At 46.7% G+C, this 27,844-nt stretch overlaps 1 protein-coding gene across 4 annotated transcripts in view; it reads left to right on the forward strand.

Annotated features, from left to right (window-relative positions):
• The window catches only part of ADK (adenosine kinase), a 656,244-nt gene that overhangs the window by 130,507 nt on the left and 497,893 nt on the right, over positions 1 to 27,844 (forward strand). The gene's annotated exons all lie outside the window — the stretch shown is intronic.

Here is a 27,844-nt window from a genome sequence, read left to right on the forward strand (position 1 = left end):
CTTCATCTCCCCGGATTGGCCCAGAAGGCCTTGGTATGCGGACCTCTGACAGATGCCGTTGGAGGCTCCCCTTCCTTTACCTCTGGTACCGAACCTGTTGTCACAGGGCCCGGTAGCCATGGAGGACGCCTGCCACTTTGGTCTTATGGCATGGCAATTGAGAGGGCGCAATTGAGGGACAAAGGCTATTCAAACACAGTCATTTCCACTCTCCTGCAGGCCCGCAAGCGTTCCACTTCCGTGGCTTACGTCATGATTTGGCGCCAGTTTGAGTCTTGGTGTACTTCAAAAGCGATCACACCCATGCGAGCTCCTGTCTCGCCGATTCTGGACTTTTTGCAGGATGGTGTACAAATAGGCTTGGCCTATAATTCCCTGCGGGTGCAAGTGGTAAGGTTGAAGGCGTGTCTTTAGCTGCTCATCCTGATGTGGCACGGTTTCTTAGTGGGGTGCTTCGGCTCCGGCCTTCCGTGCGAGCACCCTGTCCAGCTTGGAACCTGGGGCTAGTTTTGAAGGCCCTGCAGGCTTCTCCTTTTGAGCCGCTTCAGCGAGCATCGGAGAAAGATTTGACACTAAAGGCCATTTTTCTTGTGGCCATTACTTCGGCGAGACGGGTGTCAGAGCTCCAGGCGCTGTCCTGTAGAGACCCATTTCTGCAATTTTCAGTCCGGGGTCACGGTTCGGACTGTGCCTTCCTTCATGCCTAAGGTGGTTTCAGCGTTTCACCTAAAGCAGCCTATTTTCTTGCCCTCCTTTGATAAGGAAGAGTTTCCAGAATCTTTTGGGCAGTTGCACCTGTTGGATGTGCGCAGGACTCTGCTGCAGTATCTGCGAGTTACTATCTCTTTCAGGATGTATGATCATCTGTTGTTTTGCTATCAGGTCCTCGCAGAGGGTCTCCAGCATCTAAAGCTACTATTGCCCGCTGGCTCAAAGAAACTATCTTTTCAGCTTATCTGCTTGCCGGCCGGTCTCCGCCTGTAGCCTTTAAGGCGCATTCTACCAGAGCGATTTCTTCCTCTTGGGCTGAAACTGGAGCACTCTCTCTTCAAGAGATATGCAGTGCAGCAACATGGGCTTCTAAGCTCTCTTTTGCCCGACATTACAGGCTGGATGTGGCTGCCAGGAGGGATGCGCGTTTTGGAGCACAGGTGCTAGCGCGTGGTGTGGCTTGTTCCCACTCTATTTAGGGATTGCTTTGTTACATCCCATACATAATGGCTTCATCTGCTTGATGACAAGGAAGGGAAAATTAGGTTCTTACCTTGGTAATTTTCTTTCCTTTAGTCATAGCAGATGAAGCCATGAGCCCTCCCTGTATGATTGTATGCTGTGAATCTGTTTCAGGTTCTGTTCTTGTTTCCTGAAGTTCCTTCCTTGGGAGAAAATTGGAAAACAGTCTTCAGGATTCATGTTCACTTATAGGAGGATGAGTTTATTCCCTCCAGGAGGTTGGGTGTATTCCCTCCAGTTATACAATAAGGAGGATGAGTTTATTCCCTCCAGGAGGATGTGTTCATTCCCTCCTTTTGAGTTTATGGCCTTGTTAAGGGGCCATCGTTCGCAGTGAGGAAAGTTCATGTTATTCCCATTGTGGTTTGCCATGAGGCAGTGTGAAAAGTTGAGTGCTCTCTATCTCCCCCTGCTGGTTGATGGACGCAACCCATACGTGATGGCTTCATCTGCTATGACTAAAGGAAAGAAAATTACCAAGGTAAGAACCTAATTTTCCCATTTAATTTATTTAAAAATGTATAACTTACGTGGTGTGTGAATTAACATAAAATACAAATAAGCAAAGACATTACAATACAAACATGATCAATCAAGTACCATCAAATAATTGTCTTCATTTTCTGCTTGCCTGCTCAATTTAAATATCACAAAAAGCTTGCTTAAATTTAAGCGACTCTTCTAATATCATTTGTATTTGAACAAGACTTTAACGCAGTATTTAAACTTTACTTCAAGAATACTCAATTAGAGTTCTGCGGTCAGAAACTTTGGATCTTTCCGGATGTGACTAAAATTACTCAGGAGAGAAGGAAACAGTTTCTGGAAATGAGAGTGGAAACTAGATCCTTGGGGGCAACTTTTTTACTTGCCTACCCTTGCAAGTGTATTGTAAAATACTTAGGTATAAAATATGTATTTTTTGCACCAACTCAACTGAGAGAGTTTATAAATTTGAAAAAGATTGTTAAGATATGAATCCAGTATAATTTAAAGAGAAATGGTGGAAGTTAGGCTATGCCTTTCCTGTTAATTATATCTTGACTAGATTCCCTGAATCAGTTTAGACTCCTCTCCCTCTCATCTGCTTTATTGTGGTCTAAGGTAGACATGGTGAAGTAATAATGTATTTTTTTTTTTTCATTTTAAGTATTGAAATTATATGTTTCATTCATGCCTAATGTTTCTTGTAACAAGCTTAAATACTTGTGAATATATAAAATGCATAAATAAAATAATAATAAAAAAAAAGCTTGCTTAAATTTAAAAAATATATGTCGTCTCTGATTTTCACTCTGCAAGGGCTACTACTAGTTCAGGATCCTCTATTGGCCTTATGTAGGGCCCAGAGTTTTTCCCCATATGTCTTTGTAGTTGCATCCTGTTTCCTTCCCTCTTCCAGCATTTCTAATCACTGAAATCTAGATTTGTTCCTTCTGACACCGCTCTGAAAGCTCTCTTTTCTGAGGAGACTGTCCTCCTTGTCCGTTGCTGTCTGTGATTTGAAATGCTCTATGTGGCCCTTCATATAAAAAGTCTGTTGACCATTATATTATAAACTAATCATGAACAGTGGCCATATGGCTAAAGTTTTTAATTCCCAAATGATTTTGTAATTCCAGTTAGGGCCTCTTGTGGTGATGTTTCCACTCAGCACTATCCCCCTCCCCCTCCAATATCCAGCCAGCGGCAGGCAGTGCAGTTAGCTGTTACCACCAACATTGACACCCCGGTATTCAGTGCCGGACTATGTGAATATTCAGAACTGGCTGGTTAAATCAATAGCGAGCAAAGATAGGACTGCTATTTATGCGGTCCAATTTGCCCGCTAAACGTGGCGGGCTAGTGCTTTAATATTAATGGATAACTGGTTATATCGTGTGATATACTGTTTAGCCACTGAGCATTAATATTTAATGGAGATAACTGGCTATTTTGTGCTGAATATTAGTTCTTAGCCAACTAAGTGCTATTTAACCTGCCAAGAGCCATTCCTGGCCATTTAAATAGTGCTTAATATCGTGCCCTGTGTCTCTTGTTTCTGAAAGCTCTGTACATTTGATATCCTTATAGGGTTTCTCGACTTAGTCCTCTGGGAACCCTAAGCTGGTTTTCAAAGTATCCACAATGAATATGTAGGAGATGTATTTGCATGCAATTGAGGTAGTGCATGCAGATTTATCTCGCACATATTCATTGTGGATATCTTGAAAATTACACTGGCTTGGGGGTTCTCTGAGTACTGGGTTGAGAAACCCACTAAATTCAAAGGAAATTCCCCTCTGCTTTCCCTAGCATCTTCATTTACTATGGCTTCCTTTCCCTCTTCTCCATTTGTATTGTGTCATCTCACCTTCCCCTTCCTCTGATATTTCTTCATTGTGTGTTGTCATTTCTCACCTGTCTGTACTTTTGAGGCATCGCAGAGAGTAGACTGCTTCTCTCTTTTCTAGTTTGGTATGTGCTTCCTGTTTTGGGCTGAGAGCACAAGCAGAGAATGGCAACTAAAGGGATATGGAATCTGTCCTCTGTATCTGTTCGACATCGTCTCCTTGAAAGGTTACTCAGAAAACAGCAGTGTTAGAGCAATAAGTTGGTACATGAAGGACTTGAAGGATATCGCGCATCATCTGCTGATCCTCCACTGAACAGCATGTAGGCAGTTCCATGTCCATTCTTTTGGGCATGAAGCATCCTCTCTGCTGGCTTGTCTTGCTACTATTAGAGGAGATAGTGCTTTCATCTCTAGTGCTGGTATCATCTTGCATGCAGTTTTCTGATCCTCTAGTCTTTATTGAAAACCATTAATCTCTCTGAAAACGATACTTGTATTCCTGGACCAGAAAATACAACAGTGTTAATCTGAGCTCGTTTATTTCACGTTTTGGGCTAATGCAGGACTTGAAACATTCAGGATGCTTAGAAATTGCACGCTGGCACCCGAGATTTCATGCCCCCAAATTTTGTTCTAGTTTAGCTGCCAACGGTATGTTTCCTGCTTTTTCACCGCATTTTGACTCTATGAAGTATGAACCATGTGGTGCAGGAAGTTCAGGAAGTCTTGCAGTTTCAAGTCTCATGGAACTTGAAACTACAAGTCCAGGCTGAACTTCTGTTCTGCGTGATACAAGCTTCATAGAGCAAATTGTGGTGGGGTAATAGAAGCATGCTGGGAATATAGGCTACTAGGTGAAGGGAAAAGTTAGACTAGTTGAATTCTGTGTGTGTGGGCATAAGACAGAGCAAAGCTAAGGGGGGGCATGATGATACATGAGAGACAAATTTGGGTGAAAGCTGTGTGTGTGTGGTGGGGGTGGGGACCAAGGTTATGGTGATTATGTGAAAGAGAGCCAAAGATTGATGTCGCACAGCTGACAGCATGCTTGGGGGAAACGATTGACTTCTGTCAGTGATTTGCAGATGCATCTTAAGGAACTGATTTAATAAAGTTTCTTTGTCTACAGACACAAAATAGGAAAAAAAGCCTTAGTAAGTCAATTTTTAAGAGTGTTTCTGCTGATCTGGGATGGGGATTCCACCCCTCCTCCAAACTTCACTGGGGGCATTGTTGGCATGGTGGGGAAGAAGAAGGGAAGATGTCTCGGATGTTAGCTCCTAGGTTTTTGGGCTGGCTTTTAGATTTGATGAAACCTTTGTTGAGGCCTGGGCTGATAAGGATTAATGGCAGTCTTTTTGATGGTAATGCAGTTCAGACCATATCTGTACCCTAAGGGTTGTATCAATTTCTAGCATGGCAACTTCACTGATGCTCCCTTTTGGGTTTTCTAGTTTATGCAACAGCCAGTCTACCTGAGTATGGTGGATTATTGTTCACGGCTTTTAGGATTTTTTTTTCCCCTCCTCTTCCTCCTCCCCTAAGCGGTACAGATTCTTGGATGAGAAGTATGAACTAATGTGCCCTTCAGGAGCTGGTATGAGTTTACAATGACTTTGCGGCACGTAGGATTACCAACTCAGTCCTTTGCAGGAATAAAATAATTAACACCCCTGTGCTCTGGCATCTCTGCCCCCCACCTCACCCCCATTCCTGAATCTTTACTTTTCAAAGGAAACCTTTTACAGGGTGAGGATTGAGCCCACTCTGGGGATCTGTTGGTACATATGCTGTTGCCACTCTTAGTTGCTTGGGACTAGGGTTTGTAGACTGAGGAGAGCTGAGGTCAGGGGATCCTTGCAAAGGGGAAGAGGGAGTGAAATTGTAGAACAAAGTTTCTGCTGCTTGGAGAGTCCCAGGGCTCAGGGGCTATTGGCAGTTTATTGTTGGCTTTAAAACACTACTGACCATTTTCTTTTCTTCAGCAAAACTGGCCAGGTCAGCTGAATCCCAGCTAGTTGTCAGCCTTATTTGCAGATTTGTCCTCAGTGCAGTAGTCAGGATTTCTTTACACAGGCTAAGAACCAAGGTATTTTATTGCAACAACAAAACTGAGTCACCAAATGTGTGCTAGTGAGTTTGCTGGCTGTATAATCTATATCCTTACAAATATTAAAATACCCCAGGCATGCTGGAGCTCTCCTAATGGAGATATTTGGAAACCCCCCCCCCCCCCCCCCACCTCACTTCCCAATGAGATGATTATGGCACTGGAAAAGTACTCTATGTGTGTGTTTATATATATATATATATATATATATATATATACACACACACACGGCTACGGTCCTGTATCTTATTCATTACAGTTCAATATTTTTATAAATTATACTTGCTTCTGTGGAAATTATAACGTGAGTCAGTTGAGTAAGCTGAGCATGACTTGCTGTGGTTAGGAAGCCAGACAGATCTAACTAAATAAAACTTTGGTCATGCAGATGTTTATTTCGTGTCCAAAAATGATCAATGCCAAGAAAAGGAAAAAATGGAGAGAAAAAAAAGCATTCTAAAATAAGTACTGAAAGGACATGAATAAAAAATAACTTAAATTATGTCTGATTGTTAGCTTAAAAGATTCTATGTAAAATTCTGGAGATCTTTGTTTTCAGTGGGTATCTTGTGAGAATTTTTACATATAATTGTTCACATAAATGTGTGCCTTTATCATGGGTGGAAAAACTTCTAGTTATTTAAATCACAGCCAGCTGTGGAGATAAGGTTGGGAATGTGAGTCAGATTTTTGGAAAAGGTGGGGGCGGAGATGGAGGTGTAGTAATTGAAGGAAGATCAAGCGTGGAGAGTAGAAGATCAGGGGATAGGAAGAGGAGAAACTGAGAGTGGGAAGGAGAGAGTGAGGAGGAGGAGAGGTGGAAAGGATGAAGCTGGGAGGGGAGGCAGAGGAATGGGGACTGATTAGAGTGGGGGAGGTAGAAGGTGACAGATTTTGAGGAGGGAGAATGATGTGCATTCTTTAGCGTGCCTTTAGTTCATCGTTATCATTATTATAGTCTTATAGCCTGCAACTACTAGCAAGTTCAGAGCAAGTAACAATGAAAATCTGAAGAATACTTCAGAAAAAGTACAATATTACTTCCTTGTCATCAAGCAGATGAATCTATTACGAGTGGGTTGTGTCCATCAACCAGCAGGGGGAGATAGAGAGTACTTCAAAACCATAGTGCCTCATGGCCAGCTAGCTCCATCTGCCTCTTCAGTATTCTCTATCTCCCCAGCAGGGTGGACGCAGCTTATTCAGCTCCTTCAGAAAATCTACCTGGGGTGGCTCCTGTGCTGTTGCCAGTTGTAGCAGGGGTGTTGTGGCTGGTGGTGCCCACTTTAAAGGCACATAGGTACGCCCTTTCCCTGCCTTACCCGGCCCTCGATGTGGATGTAGACACATAGGCTAGCCCTGTCCCTGTCTTTGCCCACGCTGTGGATGCAGGCAAATAGGTTTGCCCTTTCACTGCCTTTCCCACGCTACTGATCCTCCGGAGTGGAAAAATTTGCCTCTTCCACTGTTGCCTCTAACTTTCCTCACAGCGTAAAAAAAAAAAAAAAAAAGTTGCGTCCCGCTGTAGCGCTGCGATCCCAGTAAAGAGGTTTTCTTCTAATTGTGCAGTGGATCGGAGCTCTGTAGACTCGATCCGGGGAGGTAAGAGCATTTTGTAGCTCCTCCAGGGAGGGCCCGCGTTCGGGATGTTGTGGCGCGAATCCGCCATTTTGAATTTACCGCCGTTTTCGGCAATGGCTGCGGAGGTTGTTAAACGCTGTTCCTGTTGTGGCAAGTGCAGATCAGCAGCAGGGCTCTGTAAATCGTGCTCTTCTGACGTCAGAGCCGGCCCGAGCATGGCGAGCGAGGTTTCTTCCCGCTCCGTAGAGCTGGCAGCGGGCACCATTTTGGAACAGCATGGCGCGACCCCCGCTGAGGCGGAGGGGTTTTAGCCTGGAGGGGAGCCTCGTATGGAGGCTAATATGAGAGCTATTACCCCCATACTGGAACCAGGAGACCAGGGTGAGCCATTCTCCCCTGAGTTTGTTTTGCTGCTGCATAAAGCATTTATGTTAAGAGCTCTCCCGCAGGGGTCTCAATCGGCCCTGCTGTCTGTGTCCTCTCCAGTGGAGCCCGGCCTTGAATTGCCGTCAGGTGTGTTTTCCCATGACAGATGGCCGCAGGACAAGCGCAGAAGGGTGGATTCCCCTTCAGAGCGTGGCACACCCCCCCCCCCCCCCCCCCCCGTGGTCAGGATGTGAGGAGTCTGAGGGGTCTGGCAGGCCCTCGTGGTCTGGAGAGCCAGAGGAAGGTGCAGGATTGCCATTGGATCCAGATGATCCTTCCGCGGTAAGGATTTTCCACCGTGATGAGCTGCCAGCGCTTATTTCTAATGCATTGCAGGCCCTCTCTATTGAAGATCCTGCGAGTTCTGAAGTCTCCTCTGCTAATCTGAGGATGAGAAGTACTAAGAAGCCTGCTCGAGCCTTTCCTTTGCATGACTCCATCCAAGAGCGTATTTTGGCTCAATGGGCTGACTCTGAGGGACCTTTGAAAGTTGCCAGGGCTATAGGGCAATTATACCCTCTAAGTGAGGAGCATTTGGCGCGCCTAGCTGTGCCTAAGGTGGATGTCCTAGTCACGGCTGTGACAAAGAGAACTACCCTCCCAGTTGAAGGAGAAGTTGCCCTGAAAGACATGCAGGACCGACGCCTTGAATCAGCTATAAAGCGGTCCTTGGAGATTTCAGGCCTATCCTTACGGGCGTCTGCATGCAGCTGTTACGCTGCCCGAGCCTGCCTTGCTTGGTTGCAACAGGCAGTGGAATAGGCCGGAGATGGAGCGGAGCCCCTTGCGGAGGTGGCACCGCGGATGGAGTCGGCCATGTCTGTCTTGGCTGACGCCCTTCATGATCTGATCAGAGCTTCAGCTAAGCAGATGGCTGTGGCGGTGGCGGCTTGCCGCCTGTTGTGGCTACGGCATTGGGCGGCTGACATGGCTTCTAAGCAAAGGTTGGTGAAGTTGCTCTTTCAAGGCCTTCTCTTATTTGGTGAGAGCTGGAGAATATTGTTAAAGGCCTTGGGGATGCTAAACCCCAGCGCTTACCCGAGGATAGGCTGCGGCTTTCCTCCAAGGGTCAGGCGGTTCCCTCCTCTTACAGACCTCGCTTCCGTGAAGCTCGAAGGTACCGCCCGGGGCTTTCTGCTGGGTTTACTTCACGTGCCCGTTTTCAGCAGAGGAACTCCTTTTGCTCGGACAAACGTTCCGCAGCAGCTAGCTCAAGGCGTGGAGTTCAAGGGCGACCCTGTCAATGATGGTGCGCTGGCCCTCTCCTCGCTCCCTGTTATAGGAGGACGACTTTCCCTCTTTTACGAGGAGTGGGCCAAGATTTCCTCAGATCAATGAGTTTTGGACCTGATCAGAGATGGCTACAGAATAGAATTGAATGCCCCGGTGAGAGACGTGCTTGTGGAGTCCCAATGCGGTTCTGCCGCCAAAAGGGCGGCGGTAGAGGAGACCTTGCAAGGCTTGATTCACATAGGGGCGGTGTCCCCGGTGCCTGCCGCAGAACACGACTCTGGCTGTTACTCCATTTACTTTGTGGTGCCGCGAAAAGGAGGGTCTTTTCGGCCCATCCTAGAATTAAAAGAAGTCAGCAAGTCCCTGAGAGTGTGGCATTTTCACATGGAAACCCTGCGCTCCGTCATTGCGGCGGTACAGCCAGGAGAGTTTCTCACGTCTCTGGACCTGAAAGAAGCTTACTTGCACATTCCTATTTGGCCCCCGCACCAGAGGTTTCTGCATTTTGCAGTGATGGGAAAACATTTCCAGTTTCGGGCCCTGCCTTTTGGCCTCGCCATAGCTCCCCGAACCTTTTCCAAGGTAATGGGGTAGTAGCTGCTTTTCTCAGGTGAGAAGGTATCCGGGTTCACCCGTACCTAGACGACTGGCTCACCTGAGCGGACTCGGCAGTGGAGAGTCATCAGATAACAGCCAGAGTGGTCTCAGTACTTCAATCTCTGGGCTGGGTCGTCAATTTGGCCAAAAGTCACCTGACCCCCTCTCAATCTCTAGAATATTTGGGGGTCCGATTCGACACAGTCTCGGGGTATGTGTTCCTACCTGAGCAAAGGCAGTGCAAGCTTCAGAACCAGGTCCGTCTGCTCCTGAGGATGCCTCGCCCGCGAGCTTGGGACATAGTCCAGCGGTTGGGGTCAGTGACGGCCACTTTGGAAGTGGTGCCATGGGCGAGAGCGCACCTGAGACCTCTGCAGTGTTCCCTGCTTCAACGATGGTCTCCAGTATCTCAGGATTATCAATGCAGACTCACATGGCTCCCTGCGGCCCGGCTCAGTATGGAGTGGTGGTTCTCAGACAGCATGCTGCGCCGAGGTATGCCGCTAGCACTCCCCGATTGGTGCCTAGTGGTAACATATACCAGCCTGAAGGGCTGGGGTGCACATTGCCAGGGAAGGCATGTCCAGGGTCCATGGACACCGGAGGAGTCGGAGTGGTCCATCAATCGCTTGGAGTTGAAAGCGATTTTCCAGGTGCTTTTGGCCTTTCAATTGACCCTGGAAGGATTGGCTGTCAAGAGTTCTGTCGGACAACACGACAGCAGTGGCCTACATAAATCGACAAGGCGGCACTCAGTGCCAAGCACTGGCCGCAGAGGCCGCTCAGATATGCCACTGGGCCGAGCTACATCTGCAGTTTCTGTTAGCAGCTCACATTGCAGGTCAGAGCAACGTGCAAGCCGATTATCTAAGCAGGAATCAAATCGACCCAGCGGAGTGGGAACTTGCAGACGAAGTATTCCTGCAGATCTGTGCCAAATGGGGGATGCCCGTAGCGGATCTTATGGCATCAAGTGCAAATACCAAAGTCCCGTGCTTTTACAGCAGACTGAGAGATCCTCGCTCGGCGGGGTTAGATGCCTTGGCTCAACCCTGGCCTCAGGGCCTCCTGTATGTGTTCCCTCCGTGGCCCTTGATTAAGCGAGTACTCCTGCAGATTCAGCTACACCAAGGAGAGGTGGTTCTCATCGCCCCGGATTGGCCCAGGAGGCTGTGGTATGCGGACCTCCAATGGATGCTGGTGAAGGCTCCCCTTCCTTTACCTCTGGTACCGAATCTGTTGTCACAGGGCCCGGTGACCATGGAGGACGCCTGCCGCTTTGGTTTTACGGCATGGCTATTGAGAGACAAGGGTTATTCCAGTAAAGTCATTTCCACTCTCCTACAGTACCGCAAACGTTCCACTTCCGTGGCTTATGCCAGGATTTGGTGCCAATTTGAGGCTTGGTGTGCTTCTAAAGCGATCACACCCATGCGGGCTTATGTCTCGCCGATACTTGACTTTTTGCAGGATGGTTTACAAAAAGGCCTTGCCTATAATTCCCTGCGTGTTCAAGTGACAGCCTTAGCATGTTTTCGAGGGAAGGTCGCTGGCCTTTCTCTGGCTGCTTGTCCGGATGTGGCACGGTTTCTCAGAGGGGTGCTTCGGCTCCGTCCTCCTGTGCAAACTCCGTGCCCGGCCTGGAACCTGGGGTTAGTTTTAAAAGCCCTTCAGTGATAGCCCTTCAAGCCGCTTAGGTGAGCTTCGGAGAAGGATGTGACCCTAAAGACGGTCTTTTTGATGGCCATTGCATCGGCGAGACGGGTGTCTGAGCTCCAGGCACTGTCCTGTCGAGATCCATTTCTGCAATTCTCAGAGTCCAGAGTTATGGTACATTCTGTACCGTCCTTCATGGTTTCAGTAGTACCAGTGGGATTTGAACCGGCCACCTCTGGATTACAAGACTGGTGCTCTAACCACTTGGCCACAGCTCCACTTTCAGCGTTTCACCTAAACCAGCCTATTTTTTTGCCCTCCTTTTCTAAAGAGGAGTTTCCAGAATCCTTTGGGCAATTGCACCTTCTAGATGTGCGAGGGGCTCTGTTGCAGTATCTGCACATGTCAAATGCCTTTGGACCTCTAATCATCTTTTTGTTCTGTTATCAGGTCCACACAGAGGGTCTCCAGCGTCTAAAACCACTATAGCCCGTTGGCTCAAGGAAGCTATTTTTTCAGCATATCTGCTGTCTGGCAGGCCTGAAGCCTTTAAGGTGCATTCCACAAGAGAGATTTCCTCTTCCTGGGCTGAAACTGGAGCACTCTTCTCTTCAAGAGATATGTAGTGCAGCTACTTGGGTTTCTAAACTCTCTTTTGCCCGACGTTACAGGCTGGATTTGGCTGCCAGGAGAGACGCGCATTTTGAAGCAGAAGTGCTGGCGCGTGGTGTGGCTTGTTCCCACCCTATCTAGGGATTGCTTTGATACATCCCACTCGTAATGGATTCATCTGTTTGATGACAATTAAGGGAAAATTAGGTTCTTACCTTGGTAATTTTCTTTCCTTTAGTCATAGCAGATGAATCCATGAGCCCTCCCTCAGTGGTTCATTATGTGATTGGTCTTGGTTTTATGTTCAGTTTTTCCTGTAGATATGTTCCCTCATTAGGAGAAGTTGGAAAACAGTCTTCAGGATTTCTATTCTGTTACAGGAGGTTGAGTTCGTCCCTCCTTTGAATTGTTGCTCCTGTTCTGGGGCGTTCATCCGCTGTTAGGAAAGTTCATGTTGTTATATGTGGCGGTGTCACATTGCTTTGGCAGCTTCAAATACTGAAAAGGCAGATGGAGCTAGCTGGCCATGAGGCACTATGGTTTTTCAGTGCTCTCTATCTCCCCCTGCTGGTTGATGGACACAATCCACTCATAATGTATTCATCTGCTGTGACTAAAGGAAAGAAAATTACCAAGGTAAGAACCTAATTTTCCCATTTTACAGAAATCTGTAACAAATCTGAGAAACAATTAAGAACCTGTAACATGTTAAACAAAAAAGTCTTCAACCTAACAGCGAAAATTATTCTAATGACATTTTGCACTCTGTAGTTTAGACTTTAAAGCTTTTGAGCAATCTATATATTTTGAATTATAACAATCAAGTTGGGAAAGTATCAAAGATTGCACCAAATGAAATATTTCTAAATCAAAAATCTTATGGATAACTTATCATTTCTTTAAAAGAAGAAGTTAGTTTCTAGCTACTTTACCAACTTGAGAACTCTGGGTCAACTGTGAATCCACGTCAACACCCAAAATGCGAGAGAGAGAATCTACCTGTTGCCTATTTTAATAACAGGATTATCTCTTATGAAGGTCAATAGGGCCCACACATAGCTACTTTGTTTTATCTTTATTCAATTTTAGTTTGAGTGGACCCAGGCTTGTACAGCTGATGAACATTTGAATAAGATTTGTCTCGTAATGTAAATTACCTGGTGTAAAAGATATGAGAACAAAGATTTCCTTGTCATCAACAGCAGATGAATCCATTAACTGATGGGTTATATCCGCCTACCAGCAGGTAGAGATAGAGAACATTGAAAAACCACAGTGACCTTGGACAGCTAGCCCTTTCTGCCTTCAGTATATCTCTATCTCCCAGCAGGTGTGAACATCGCTTGATCATCTCCTGGATTTCTGCCTGGGGTGGCTCCTGTGCTTTCCCAGTAGAGCGGGGGTGTTGTGGCTGGTGGTGCCCACTTTGAAGGCATACTTGGTTTTGTTCCCTGTCCCTGCCTTACCCCATCCCCCCTCCTCCTGGAGTCCCTCTGTTGCTGCCTGCCTCCAACTTTCCTCACAGTATTAAAAAAAAAAAGAGCGCGCTTATTCAGCGTTGCTGTTCTGAGGCTTTCTCCAGAGATTCTGGTTCAGTTTAGCTTGACTGGAGTTTGTTGACTCGGTCTTCTGAGGTTAGAGTGGTGCCCAGCTCCTCCGGGGAGGTTCCCGCAGACAGCATTCTGTACGGGGTAAGTTTTGGCGCAAAGACGCCATTTTATTTCTATATTTCCGTCCAGGCGGGCGATGGCTGCTGAAGGCGTTAAGCGCTGCTCCCGCTGTGGTAAACGCAGGTCATCAGCAGATCTTTTCAGTACGTGCTCCTTAGACGCTCGTGCTAGTACGGGCATGGCGAGCGGTGATTCTTCCCGCTCAATTGAGCTGGCAGCAGATACCATTTTGGAAGCGCCGCATGACTTGACCCTCGTGGTTGCAGGGGGTCGCCTCGTTCCGAGGCTGCTAGAGGAGTTCCTTCCTCTGCTTCCCCTAATTCGGGGGTGGAGGGCCAGGGTGAGTTTTTCTCTCCTGAATTTGGGCTGCTGATGCATAAGGCCTTTATGTTAAAATTGACACTACGTTGTGGACTGGATTCCCTCCAGGGTTTGATAGTCCAGTGTTGGCTGCTGAGTTTCCTTCTTCCCCCGAGCGTTGGGCTGATGCTAAACGTAGACGGGTAAATTCCCCCTCTGAGGATGGCATCTCTCCTTCCCACCCCCCCCCCCCCCCTCTGGTAAGGCTGTGGGGAGTCTGAGGAGTCTGGAGGCCCTCATGGACGGTTGATCCAGATGAGGGTCCCTGTTTGCCACAGGATTTGGATGATCTTAAAGCGGTGCGGATTTTCCACCGCAACGAGCTGCCAGCGCTCATTTCTGATCCCTTGCAGGCCCTTTCTATTGAAGATCGGTCGAGGGCGATGCCTCCTCTGTTAATCCTAGGATGGCTAGTACTAAGAAGCCTTCTCGGACTTTTCCTGTGCATGACTCCATCCAAGAGCCTTTGAAGGTTGCCAGGGCTTTGGGTCAGCTTTAGCCTCTGAGTGAGGATCACTTGGCCCCTTTGGGGATTCCTAAAGTGGATGCGTTGGTCATGGCCGTGACTAAAAAGACCGCTCTTCCGGTGGAGGGAGGAGTCGCTTTGAAAGATATGCAGGACTGGCGGCTAGAATCCGCATTGAAGCAGTCCTTTGAAATCTCGGGCCTTTCCTTAAGGGCGGCGATTTGCAGCGCCTATGCAGCCCGTGCCTGTCTTTCCTGGTTACAGCAGGTGGGTGATATGCTCGAGGAGGGTGTGGGTTCCCTCTCTGAGGTTGGCCCGCTTTTGGAGTCTGCCTGTCTTTTTTGGCTGATGTCCTTTATGATCTGCTCAGAGCTGCGGCTAAGCAGATGTCTATGGTGGTGGCTGCCCGCCGCCTTCTTTGGCTACAGCATTGGGCAGCTGACATGGCCTCTAGGCAGCGGCTGGTGAGGTTACCCCTTCGGGGCCATCTGTTTTTTGGAGAGGAATTGGAGAAGATTGTTAGAGGATTCCAAGTCCCAGCGGTTACCTTGAGGATAGACCATGGCCTTCTTCTAAATGCTCTCTTTTTTCCTCCTCTTCCAGGCCACGTTTTTGTGAAGCTCGCAGGTATCGCCCGGGGCGCTCTGCTGGGTTTTCCCCACGTGCCCGTTTTCAGCAGAGGAACTCCTTTCGCTCGGACAAACGTTCCGCAGCGGCCGGCCAACAGCCAGCCAATGGCCAGGAGTTCAGGGGTGTCCTTTATAATGATGGGACGCTGGTCCACTCGTCGATTCCTGCAATAGGGGGTCGTCTTTCCCTCGTCATTGAGGAGTGGACCAAGATTTCTTGGGATCAGTGGGTCCTGGACCTGATCAGAGAAGGTTACCAATTGTAATTCGGTGCCCCGGTGAGAGACGCTTTTATGGAGTCCCGATGCGGCACTGTCGTCAAACGGGCAGCGGTGGAGGAGACCTTACAAGTCTTGCTGCAGCTTGGAGCGGTTATTCCGTGCCTCCCGCGGCTGCGGTCGCTACTCTATTTATTTTGTGGTCTCTCGAAAAGGCAGGTCTTTCAGACCGATCCTCGACTTATGAAGAGTCAACGAGGCCTTAAGAGTGCGACACTTTCGCATGGAAACCCTGCACTCCATCATTGCGGCAGTACAGCCAGGAGAGTTTCTTACGTCTCTGGACCTCAAGGAAGCGTATTTGCACATTCCTATTTGGCCTCCGCATCAGTGGTTTCTCCGGTTAGCAGGCCAACATTTCCAGTTTCGAGCCTTGCCTTTCGGCGTAGCCACAGCTCCCCGTACCTTTTCCAAGGTAATGGTGGTGGTAGCTGCCTTTCTCAGGCGAGAGGGTGTCAGAGTTCATCTGTATCTCAACGACTGGCTCATCAGGGCGGATTCGGCAGACGAGAGCTGTCTCGCCATGACCAGAGTTTTAACAGTTCTTCAGACTCTGGGCTGGGTGATCAATTTGCCCAAAGGTCACCTGACCCCCTCTCAGTCTCTCGAATATTTGGGGGTCCGGTTTGACATGGCTTCGGGGTTCGTCTTCTTCCCTGACCACAGGCGATGCAAACTTCAGAATCAGGGCCGTCTGCTCCTGCAGATGCCTCGCCCTCGAGCTTGAGACTTTGTTCATTCCCTAGGGGCAATGACGGCCACCATGGAGGTGGTTCCGTGGGTGAGAGCTCACATGAGGCCGCTGCAGATTGCTCTGTTTCAGCAATGGTCTCCACTTTCTCAGTAATACCAACGCAAACTAACGTGGCTCCCTGCGGCCCGGCACAGTATGGATTGGTGGCTCTCCGACAGGATGCTGCGACAGGGAATGCCACTCGCGCTTCCTTCTTGGTGCCTGGTGATAACGATACCAGCCTTTCGGGCTGGGGAGCTTATTGCCAGGGAAGCTATGTTCAGGGTCAGTGGACATCCCGTGGAAGCGGGGTGGTCCATCAATCGCTTGGAACTGAGAGCGATATTCCAGGCTCAAGACTCTGAAGGGGCTCCCTGTTGGCCTACATCAGTTGTCAGGGCGGCACTCAGTGCAGGGCCCTGGCCGCGGAGGCCGCTCAGATTTTCCACTGGGCCGAGCTCCATTTGCATCTGCAGTCCGCAGCTCACATAGCAGGTCAGAGCAACGTGCAAGCCGATTTCCTCAGCAGGCATCTAATTGACCCGGCGGAATGGGAACTGGCAGAAGTTTTTCTTCAGATTTGTGCCAAATGGGGTAATCCCGGAGTGGATCTAATGGCTTCAAGTGCAAATGCCAAAGTTCCTCGCTTTTCCAGCAGAAGGAGAGATCCTTGCTCGGCGGTGTTGGATGTTTTGGCTCAACCCTGGCCCTCGGGCCTTCTGTACGTGTTCCCTGCTTGGCCCTTGATAGGGCGAGTCCTATTGCGAATTCGACAGCACCGAGGTTTGGTGATTCTCTTCGCCCCGGATTGGCCAAGGCGTCTGTAGTGCGTGGACCGCCGTCGGATGCTGGTGGAAGCTCCACTTCCTTTGCTTCTGGTGTCGAACCTGTTGGTTCAGGGTCCGGTGACCATGGAGGATTCCTGCTGGTTTGGTCTTATGGCCTGGCTCTTGAGAGGGCGCAGTTTAGAGACAAGGGCTACTCTAACAAGGTCATCTCCACTCTCTTGCAGGCCCGCAAGCGGTCTACCTCTGCAGCTTATGCTCGGATCTGGCACAAGTGTGAGGCGTGGTGTGTTCCAAAGGCGGTCACACCCACATGGGCTACAGTCTCGTCGGTCCTGGACTTTTTGAAGGACAGCTTACAAAAAGGCCTGGCTCACAATTCCCTTCGGGTTCAAGTGGCAGCGTTGGCATGCTTCCGAGGGAAAGTCTCTGACTTGTCCCTTGCTGCTCATCCGGACATTGCCCAATTTCTCAGAGGGGCGCTTCGGCTCCGTCCTCCTGTGCGGTCGCCGTGTCCGGCCTGGAACGTGGGGCTGATGTTGAAGGCTCTTCAGTGTTCGCCTTTCGAGCCGCTTCTATGAGCTTCTGAGAAGGATGTGACTTTCAAGACAGTCTTTTTGGTGGCATGACATCGGCTAGACGTATGTCTGAGCTTCAGGCGTTTTCCTGTCGGGCTCCTTTTCTACAGTGCTCGGAGTCCGGGATAACATTACGTACAGTGCCTTCCTTCCTGCCTATGGTGGTTTCAGCGTTTCTCTTGACCCAGCCCATTTTTCTACCTTCCCTTTCTAGGGAGGACTTTCCGTATTCCTTTGGGCAATTGCGTCTTTTGGATGTCCGCAGGGCTCTGTTGCAGTATCTACAGATGTCAAATGACTTCAGGACTTCTGATCACCTTTTTGTATTGTTGACAGGCCCTCGTCGCGGGTGTTCAGCGTCTATGACTTGGATTGGCCACTGTTGGAAACAGGATTCTGGTTTGATAGACTTTCGGTCTGTCACATTACAACAATGCTTATGTGGGAGGGGCGGGATAGGAAAGATGCTGGACCATTTTAGAGGGGGATGGGAAAAGATTGATAGTGGGAGGGTTAGGGAAATAAAGAATATGCTGGGCATGGGAGGAGCATAGGGACAAGTACACAAGGGCAATGCTGGATATGGTGGAAGGGGGTAAGTATGGACTCAGAGGGATAATGCTGGCCCCTGGGTAGATAGGGCGCAGAGGTGGGGAGAATGGATGCTGGCCTCCGGTGAATAGGGATGCAGAGGAATACAGAAACCAGAGAAAGGGACCAACATGATTAGAAAAATAAAATGACTAGAGAACAAAGGAGAAAGAATAATTTTATTTTCTATTTAGTGATTGTCAATTTTTGAAATGTACATTTATCAGTCCTGGTGTTAGACATGGCTAGGGCCTAGGGTAAAAATTTGGGAAGGGATCTCATAGACCCCTTTTACACTATTCTGTCTTCATTTTCAGGCAGTGTTGGGGCCCTGTCTGCAGGGCCGCCAAGAGGGGGGGGGGGGGGGGGGAAAATTCCCTGGGCCTCCAAGGGGGGCCCGGCACCGGGGTCAGGCTGCCGGCGCTGCAGTCCCCGGTCTCACCTGACTGCCTCCACGGCTCCGGGCCCCCTTCATTCAAAGCGGCAGTCGCAGATCGCGTCTCTTCTGGCCTTCCCTCCCTGTGTCCCGCCCTCTCGGAAACTGGAAGTTACATCAGACGAGGGCGGGACACAGGGAGGCCAGAAGAGATGTGATCTGCGACTGCCGCTTTGAATGAAGGGGGCCCGGAGCCGTGGAGGCAGGCAGGTGGGACCGCGGATTGCAGCGGCAGGGGGGCAGAGGCGGCCCGGCCTTGCCCCGGGCCCGGCCTAGTCTCTTAGCGGCCCTGCCTGTCTGGCCGGGGAGTCAATGGCAGTTTCCATGTTTCAGAAATCCCTTCCCACAACACCATCCCTGACATCTGTTTTTATGTTTTGCACAGTACAAGGGAAATGCACCTCTTTCAATTCCTCTGATGGTATACTACATGCAAGGTGTAGCTTCTTGCAATCTCAGTTAAATATCTGTCTATGTGTTTTTTCTTTCTAGTTAATTTATTCTATACTTGGTATCTGTGTTCTGTTTGTTTAACCATGTGTAGAAATCTATTCACATGGATTTTCTGTTTAGTGATCTGGAGTAATTTGTCATGATCAATTTTCCCAATACATGTATTGATGATCTTGGCTGACTGTAATATTTTTTGTAAGGTAGGGTCCTTGTGTTGGAAGTTAGTGCAGGCATTGTAGATGTGACTCTTTTTGTAGGGTTTTCAATTACTTCACAGTATTCCTAGTACTGAGAGGGTTTGTTGCTGTTAGTGAGCTTATATTGGAATCAGAAATTTTTGTTTTATGGGGAAGGAAATAAGTGAAATAGATGACAGTTGTAAAAGTGGTTTATTGTCCAAATCTTCATAGGTTGCCCCAGAAGAGTGATTTAAATAAGTAAACTATTTCGTTCTAAATCCTATGTAATCATGTAAGCCTATTACTTTACTTCAGTTTTCAAAGCTGGTTTAATCTGTTTTACAGAATGACATTGTTCCAACAAAGTTGTAGAAAGGAGCACAGTGGGTTAGGTAGGTTTGAGAGAATACTGTGCAGATAAGATTTAAAAAGTATAACTTTATTTTTAAGTGTGCTAAAATGGACTGGAGCAACATTATTGAGCTGCTTTTGAAATAGGATATCAAGCTTATAATTACCCTTATCCCATTAAGCCAAAATTTTCCAAATCTTTGCCTTTGTTCACATGAATTAGCATGTGTTAATATTTTTTTTAGTATTGTAAACTGTGATCTGTATGCAGCCCAGGTGGTATAGCAAGATATTAAATTAACATAAACTTAACTGCAGTTTTTTTTCCTCCTCCCCATTTAGCTGAGCCATTGTGTCTCTAGCTCGCTGAGGGAAATCAGGTTATAGTCTTAATGTAATATAAGGATAAAAGGGGAAAAAATGTTTTTTTTCTTTTACCTGGGGTCCGGGGGCTCCTGGAGGCTGTCGCCCCGATTTTGTGGAGGTGCCGTGGTTCGCCGGCGTTCGGGGATGGTTGAGCACATCCCCGAATGAGTAGTGGCTGACCGGGTTTTACCCGGTATTTTCGGGCCTGTTTTTGCGGGGTCGAGGGCCCGGGGCTGACGTCGCGTTTTTTTTTTTTTTTAAGAAGGGGGCAGTGGTGCCGTTTTGGAGCCCGGGGACAGTAGGGCACGTCCCCAGGTGTGGAAGACCGAAGCCGGGTTTCTTCGCCCTGTTCCAGGGCCATTTTTTGGGTTGGGGTAGGTGGTGGAAGCCTGTGGTGTGTCTGGAGAGAAGAGGAGCGGCGGGAGGAGCGAAGAAGAGTGTGCATGAGGCGGCGCGCCTCATGCACGAATCAGGATCGTGCGTTTCCCATTTAGGCCGAAGCTGGGGCCTAAATTTTGGGCCCGGGCTCGGAAGTTTTTTAATTTTAACTCCGATTTCGCGTGGAGGGCGTCTGGACCGGAACAGATGGGGGTCTTCGAGAGTGGGAAAATTCTACTTTCAGGTAAGGGGTCTTTTGACCTAAAACTTTAATTTAATTATTTTTAAATTGAAGAAATAGCGTTTTTTATTTTTAAAAAATCTGGGATTTTTGTAATTTAAATTTTGGTGGCATATTCGTGATCGGGGAATTTTTCTGGTTTTTTTTGGCGGGTTGGTTTTTGAATTGTGATATTTTTAGGGGGTGTTTTGGAGGGGAGTGGATTTTGAAGGGTTAAAAAAATGTTAAAAAGTTTTATTCGATGCAGCGGGTTGAGGGGGAAGGTGTTTGTATTTTTGAGGTAAGTTTTAATTTTAGAATTTTTTGGGGGGGGGTTTGGAAGAATAGGTGTAGATGGGCTCTAAATAGGGGTATTTCAAAATTTAAAAATATGGTTAAGTAGGCAGGTGGGAAATTGTTTTATTGTAAACTTTTGGGGTGATTTGGGTGAAATTTTGGGGTGTTTAAGTGAAATTATTGATTTTTTCCATTGAATTCAATGGAAAAAGGGGAATTAAAATGGAGACGAAGCAGCGCTGACTGGAATTCCGCTGGTCAGCAGAATGCTAAAAGGGACATTTGATTGGCCAGATGGGGTTTAGAACCCAAGCCAAAGTCAGGTATCCTAGGTGACGGGGCTGGGAGACAGTTGGCAGAGTTGGTTAAGCAGCAGGAGTGACTGGATGTGTTGTGGAGGGTGTGAGGAGGAAAAGAGGGCTAAAAGGAAGGAAGTTGATATAAAGAGGGGTTTTTGAGTGACAGTGTCTGACTGAAGTGAAGGTGAAAGTGAGTGTATGATGAAGAGGTGGTTTATTTAAAATTGTGTTTGGGGTTCCATTATATGTGTGGTGGGGTGGAAAAGGGAAGCAGAGTTAGAGTTTTGTATGTATGAATAGTGAAAAGCTTGGGAACAGGAAGGGGGTGATTTTGGGAAATAAAATCTTAGTTTAGGGGAAAAGGAGCTGTGGGATTTGAATGCATGTAAGGTTAAGGGGTGAGTTGGAATTTTATCATTTAGTGCTGAAAGTGGTATGTTGTGACTAGATGCAGTAAGGGAGTGCTGGCTATCCACTCTGAGTAGAATAGGGAAGAAAAAAAAATTAAAATAGCATAGGCGTGGAAGATAGGGAAAATATTTTATTACTTTATTTTAATAGTTTACTTGGGCCACAGTCTTTATTTAAAACTCTCCCCAAAAAAGAAAACTGTTCCTTCGATTCAGGTAGCTAGGGTTTTGCCTACCTTTAGTTTATTTAAGAGTAGGTTTAGGGGGAAGATCTACGGAGGAGTGATTGGCAGCTCGCTGTAAACAACAAGGGCCCCACCGCAAGAAAGACGGCATCACATCCCGGAGAAAAGAAGATCTTCTGTAGATAAGTGTGTGTGAAGGGGTATTCTAAATAAGGGAAAGACAAGGGGGTTAGAGAAAAAGGGAAAGAACTATATACTTACCTGATCCTGAGAGGTGAACGTTGTTGGAAAAGGAAATCTGAAAAAAAAAATAGACACAAAGAATCAAATTCTTGTGATAGATTAATAAAAGAGAGAATAAGCTTTACAAGATTGTTTTATGAAAAATTGAAAACAGAAAGGATGATACTTATCTGATTTATTTTCAGGTTGAGGGAAGAGTATCTGAAAAAGAATGAATTACGGAGTTATTCATTGAGTTAATTGTTAAATAAATTTGGTATCTGTTATAAGAAAAGTTTAATGTTGTTTATTTGCATATAAGAAAATTGGAAAGGTATTACAAGTAAATCTAATACAATAAATTTATCATTGTACTTAAAGAAAATCTAAAGTGTTGCCTCTCTTTACTAGATAAAATTTGGGAAAGAATTCCAAAATTAGTTTATTTTTCGAGAGTGGGAGACGTGGCTAGTGTCTCTGCGTTACTCCCGGTGTTCCACAGTGTGGTTCCAGAACCTGGCCCGACTGCAATCATCCAGTTCTGGGAGTACACAGAGTTTATCAGGAACACCGGGGGTGCATGTAAGATTAACACATGATGGCATATAATGGAATCTGGGATGGTAAAAACTGAGTTTAATGGCTCTTGGTGTAGAGCTTTCTTTTGTGGTAGACACATGTTTTAGTTATATGGGGGCACTTTAGTTATATGTGTTTTACAGAGCCCAGAGGATATTTCTTCACACAGGGAAGAGATAGCTACTGTTACCCTTTTGTGTGCATATGTGAGTGTCTCTGTCTCTCGCTCTCACTACTGGACAGATTTTATCCATCTTTCTGGTCTTTTTACTATCAAATTGTTTTTGCTGTGGTTATTTTTTTGCTTTGTGTTAGAGTAATGAAGGCATGTGAATGATTTCAAGAAAAGCAGGCAGTGTGGCAAGAATATGGCTGCCTGTTAAAGGCTCAAGGGCAATATAGCTACAGCTATATCACTTGCCATAATACAATGTCTAGGGGTGGTCATGGTTGTCAAAAGCACAAGGTAAGGCTCTTTGTTAACTCAGGCTGGCCAAAATGTATTCATATTGGAAACACTGACCACATGGACCATGCAGCCACCATGGATGTTTTGAGGATACATGGATATTGGGAGTGCTTGATTACCCTTGATGACGAGCATTGATAGACCATTGGAGCCAGTTATTGTCCTCATCCAAAGCATCAAGGGATTCTCGCTTTCGTACAAGTATCTGAGGTTGCAGATGCAGGTTGTTGACACACGGTGAAGCAGCATCAATCGCTGTAGGGAGAAGAGAGATTGTGGCAGCTGCCCTCATCTCCTAAGCACTCTGGCAGGAGTTAACTACTCATCCTTGGCAACAATGAATGGAATGCAACAGTATCCAAAGATAGGATTCTTTGCCAGGATGACAACACCACTTCTCCTGAGGCCATTTGAGGCTTGGCATTGGCAATATTTGAGGAGGAGTAGTTGGATGAGAAGCTGCGTTATCTGTTTTGGTTCCTTGTACTGGTGATATAAACACTGGCACAGATGGATATTCAGCCCATCCTGTAAGAATAGAGCCGAAGCTTTGGCATTGATTGAACCTGTCTACATCGATGCCTAGAACACCCTAATAGATGGAAATTGCACATAGACCTTATCTATGAGCTGGGATTGTTCTCAGGGATGTCTTTCTTTGATCTAGTGTATGTAGTTCTTCCACCATGCATCCAACCAACAAGAAGGTGAACTCTTATGCTTAGAGTTGAAACCTGTTGTCAAATCCACTCACAAGAAGGCCAAGGAGATAAGAACCTTCTCCATTTCTCTATCTCTTTTATAGCTTCTTATCAGCTCTTTTTGAGCCAATACATAAATCCAGAACACATCTGGCTCAGCCAAAGGTGTTTTGCTGCTTCAAGAGGAATTAAACCTACAAGTTGTTTCAGACGAGGCCAGTGTGGTGAAAGGAGCTGATATAGGCTCCATGTGAGCCTCTAAGAAAGGTTTGTATAAGGGCTTCCTTGCACAATCCCTTTTTGATGGGTATAGGCTCAGCCAGGGTTGTTCTGGAATTTTCAGTAATTCCCTTAGGGTTGTGATCTAATGCTTTTCTTGAACAGCAATGTTGTAATGTTTTCCAAGTTTCAAAAGGATTAGATGAGACATTTTTTCATACATAAACTTTCTTCCTTTAGAATTTTGCGGCCAGCTGCAAGATAACCTAACAGTTTCCAGCTCTTGTTAAAGAATCTATATATGTCAGTCTTTCCAGGGGTGTGTTGTGTTTTTTTTCTTTATTTTTTTAAATGTGCTCTGTCATCCATCTTATCAATAATCTACCACACTGGGCTCCATCTATCAGTTTCTAATTTTTTGTTCTCAGTTCACACTTCTGTAAACCATTCATGTGCCCAGATTTGATCAACTTATGTTCCTAGAGTAACGCTTTTATTTTTCATTGTATTGGTGTATTTGTCAATTGCTTTTATAATTTGCTGATCTAAATCTTTAAAAGAGGTTTGTTTTTTTTCTTTCCTTCCCTGTGTTGCACTGTTGAATTCACACTCAGTCCTTCTACTCTTCAGAATGCTTGTCCAAGTTTAATGATGAAGGATTATGGACGTTTGCTGTGTTGCATATTTGGATCTATTGAAGCTGTTAAGCAGGCTTGGAGGCCTATGATAGTAACTCTATAGGTATAATCTATTTGAGAGACATTCTTCCTTTTGAATTGAGCAAAGTATGGTCTATGCATATCCAGATTCTTATAAATAACTTTATGGGCATGCAGGAGTTTCTTCTCAGAGGACAAACAGGCTGCTTGTTCTCACGATTGGGTCGTCGTCCGTGACGGCCCAGGAGACCGGCAAAATATCTAAAGCAAAGCAAAGAAAAACTCCCTAGAATGCTCCGGTGCGCGGGCAGAGCACACCGCACATGCGCGAACAGCTTCCCGCCCGCGGCACAAGCGTGAGATTGTCAGTTTCTTTTTATCCGCGTCTGAAGTGACACGGTGTTCTGCTGTGTTCCTTCTGCTCAGGAGACGTTTTGCGACGTTACCGCTTCCTCCTCCTCATTTTTCTTCTACATTTTTTGTTTTGACAAAATAAAAATAAAAAAGTTTTTTTCCCTTTTATTTTCTTTAGTTTTTCCACTATGGTTTGTTTCCTTCTTTTTTCGTCGCGGCTGACTTTTAGGCTGCTCGACCATGTTTTTATGCCTTTTTAATTGACACAATCACCTTCTTTAATTTCGCAGCCGCCGTTTTTCCGTCCATGTCATCGAGGACACCCAGCGGCTTCAAGCGTTGTACTCGGTGCAACTGGACCATCTTGGGTACCGACCCCCATGCATGGTGTCTCCAGTGCCTTGGGCCCGATCATCTGCCAGCTGCTTGTAAGCTGTGTTCTTTAATGAAAAAACGGACCCAAGTGTCTCGGGAGGCTCAACGTGAAAAACCTTTTTGCGGATTGGTCCGGTCCTTCGATGTCGGCATCGGTACCGAGGTCGGCGACGTCGAGGGAAGCATCGACTTCGAGAGCTGCTGAATGACCATATCGCGCTGGGAGTAGCGAGGCATCGAGTGGGTCTTCACCTGTCTCGAGGCCTACTGCTATGCAGGCCCCCTGGCCCCGAGGAGGTGTGAGGATTCCACGTCCTGCTCTTCGGTACTGAGGAGCCTCGATGACGGGCGTCGAGTGAAGGCTAAGAAGCACCGTCATCGATCTCCTTCCACACGCAGTACCGAAAGCTCCAGGGAGCTGAGGGATTCAGCACCTGAGAAGCGTCGGCACCAAGAGGACTGCTCACCCTCTATACAGGAGGTGCCGATGCGTTGGTCTTCTGGCAGCCTGGTACCAGCTCTCAAGCCCCCTTAGATTCTGCCACCGACTCTTGCACCAGCTCCCCAGCTTTTTCCAATGGAAGCTCTCGACGAGCACATCAGGGCCCTTCTTCCAGAGCTTCTGGAGGGACTGCTCCGCTAGTCTACTTCGGTGCCAGGGGTGCCTGTGCCTTCTGCACCGACTGTTGAAGAGGCATCTGGTCCTTCGCCTGTGGTGAGGTCCCCGTCCTCGGTGCCGTTTGCGGCATCAGCGTCGGCTGCCACCCGGGTCGACTCTCCGACATCAGCGGAGGAAGCTTCGCCGCAGTCCAGGCAGGGGTCGACTTCTCGACATCCCGCTCGAGGTCGTCGTTCCTCGATGTCGAGACAGGCTCAGGTTCAGGCTGCTCTTAGTTTTTGTCCGATACTGATGATGAGCGCTCGTGGGAGGAAGAGGAAGATCCCAGATACTTTTCTGAAGAAGAGTCATATGGGGTCCCCTCTGATCCTACTCCCAAATTGAAAGAAGGATGTCTCTGCCTCTTTTTCCTCCTTTGTTCGGGAAATGTCTAAGGATATTCCCTTCCCTATGGAGGTTGTGGATGGCTGAGATGCTAGAGGTCTTGGATTATCCTTCTCCACCTACAGAGGTTGCAATGGCTCCCTTGCATAACACACTCAGGGAAGTTCTTATGTGAAACTGGTCGTTCCATCTCTCTAATCCAGTGGTCCCCTGAAAAGCTGAGTCCCAGTACAGAGTCCATGGAGAGCCGGTAATGGTGAAGTCTCAACTACCTCACGATTCCATGGTGGTGGATTCTGCTCTCAGGAGAGCCAAGAGTAGTAGGGACTATGCCTCGACACCCCCAGGCAGAGAATCTAGGACCTTGGATTCTTTTGGGAGAAAGACGTATCAGACCGCTATGCTCGCAGCCAAGATTCAAACATACCAGCTCTACACGCGCATCCACTTGCGGAACTCGGTGAGGTAACTGTCCAGTTTGGTCAAAGCACTTCCTCCGGAGCTCGCTGAACCTTTTCACCAGGTGGTCAGGCAGCAGAAGGCGTGTCGTAAATTCTTGGCCAGGGGTACTTACGACACTTTTGATGTGGCATCCCGAGTAGCTGCTCACTGGATGTATACAGCTTCAGATTATTTATAAACAGTAAGCAGTATGTTTCTTGAAAGATTGCCACTATAACTCAAGGCTTTAACAAGTATTCAATGGATTAAGTGCCTTACAAAACAATAGTGGTAATGGGGTATCCCTGAATTATGCCTTCTGGATCTTTGTTAGGAATCATGAACTGTCCATCTTCATAGTTAAAATGGAGTGTGGGTTTTATGGGGATCTGGATGTACTCTTATCATTCCAGTCTTTCTTACATACATTTCAAGGTATTTTATTATCCAGGAATGTAGAATACTATCAAAGGCATTGTTCTAGTCAAACCCATGCAGTACTGAAAAGTCTGCTTTTCTTAGCACTGGCCATAAGGGCCTTTGACGTTAATTTCAGAACTTTTAGTACAAGAATAGTGCTGGGCAGACTTCTACAGTCTGTACTTTGAGAATGGCAAGGACAAATCAAACTCGGGTATACATATAAAGTATCACATACCATGTAAAATGAGTTTATCTTGTTGGGTAGACTGGATGGACCGTACAGGTCTTTATTTGCCATCATTTGCTATGTTAATATATAATGGCTTTATTTAGCATTAACTGGTCTTTGGTTTCATGTGCTCACCTGTTACTGTACTTCTTTTCTATTGCCATATTAGTAGAGCTGTACCAATTAGCATATTTTACTATTTGGACGAATATGAATAGTGAAAAATATTATTTGACCAAATATGAATATGACTAATGGGCATTGAGCTTTAACATAAATAATAAAAGCAATATGACATCAGAGATATGTTTAATTCAGTAGGATTTTGCACAGTAGAGTGGATTATTCATATTCAAATTTAAATTGCTATTTGGCTGAATGTGAGTAATGTATTTGGGGCTGAATTGAATATGAATATTCGCTACAGCCCTAGTTATTACAGTTAATATGATTGTATACTTATTGACACAGGTTAGAGTGGTAGATTGTAAGTAGACAAGTTATGGATCTGTAAATTTTGGGATCATTACCTGGGTCTCCTTTTAAAACAAATGGGTACTCCATTACTAGACATTTTGCTATCAAGTTGAGCTGCCTGACCCAATAGATTTTTGCAGTCTACCCAGTCTTCGTGAAATGATGATTATTTATTTATGTGTTACATTTGTATCTCACATTTTCCCACCTATTTGCAGGCTCAATGTGGCTTACATAGTTCAGTAG

This window comes from Microcaecilia unicolor, chromosome 5, assembly GCF_901765095.1.
Source record: "Microcaecilia unicolor chromosome 5, aMicUni1.1, whole genome shotgun sequence".
NCBI lineage: Eukaryota > Metazoa > Chordata > Amphibia > Gymnophiona > Siphonopidae > Microcaecilia > Microcaecilia unicolor.